Genomic DNA, 1,072 nt, shown 5'->3' with positions numbered 1-1,072 from the left:
TGGATTTAGGTACTGGGGGGCTTTTTTTTGGGAATTCCCAAACAATTCCAACATTTGGGAAAGGATGGAAAACCCAAATGAGAGGAGGAAAACATTGGGAATTGGGAATTGGGAATTGGGAAGGGGTGGAGTTGATGCCGCATTGCTGAGAACATCCCACCAAGGTTGGGATTAATTTTTCATTCTAACTAAAATTGGACATAAATTTTTTCCATTCCACCAAAATTGGAAATAAAGTTTTTCCATCCCACCAAAATTGGCGATAAAGTTTTCCATAAATTTGGGAGTAAATTTTTCCATCCTACCAAGTTTGGGAATTAATTTTTCATAAGTTTGAGGAACATTTTTTCCATATGTCTGGGGATAAATTTTTCATTCCCATCAAAATTGGGGACAAATCTTTCCATAAATTTGGGGATAATTTTTTCCATCCCACCAAGTTTGGGGATAAATTTTTCCACCCTCAATCCCAGATATTTTCCTGCTGCTGGCAGAGTTTATTCCCAACCATCTGAAATCCTCAGAACATCTGGAGACCTCTGCTCCCTCCATCTCCCTGGCACCGTTTGACCCAGGGACACAGAATTTTCCATGAATTTTCTCCTGATTTTCCATGAATTTTTCTCCTGATGTTCCACGATTTTTCTCCTGATGTTCCATGATTTTTCTCCTGATTTTCCATGAATTTTTCTCAATTTTCCATAATTTTTCTCCCGATTTCCCACAATTTTTCTCCTGACGTTCCACAATTTTTCTCCCGATGTTCCACTATTTTTCACCCGATTTTCCATGAATTTTTCTCGATTTTCCATGAATTTTTCTCGATTTTCCATAATTTTTCTCAATTTTCCATAATTTTTCTCCCGATTTCCCACGATTTTTCTCCTGATTTTCCATGATTTTTCTCCCGATTTTTCTCCCGATTTTCCATGATTTTTCTCCTGATGTTCCACGATTTTTCTCCTGATTTTCCATGATTTTTCTCCTGATTTTCCATGATTTTTTCCCATCCCAGGGGAAGATGAGGATCAGTACGAGCAGTTCATGCTGCCCCTCACTGCTGCCTTCGAGA

Source organism: Malurus melanocephalus, unplaced genomic scaffold (assembly GCF_030028575.1).
Source record: "Malurus melanocephalus ecotype Western Australia unplaced genomic scaffold, MMel_1.1 scaffold_2481, whole genome shotgun sequence".
In the NCBI taxonomy this organism is placed as follows: Eukaryota; Metazoa; Chordata; class Aves; order Passeriformes; family Maluridae; genus Malurus; species Malurus melanocephalus.
The sequence above is the reverse complement of the archived record's forward strand: the minus strand, read 5'-3'. Positions refer to the sequence as shown.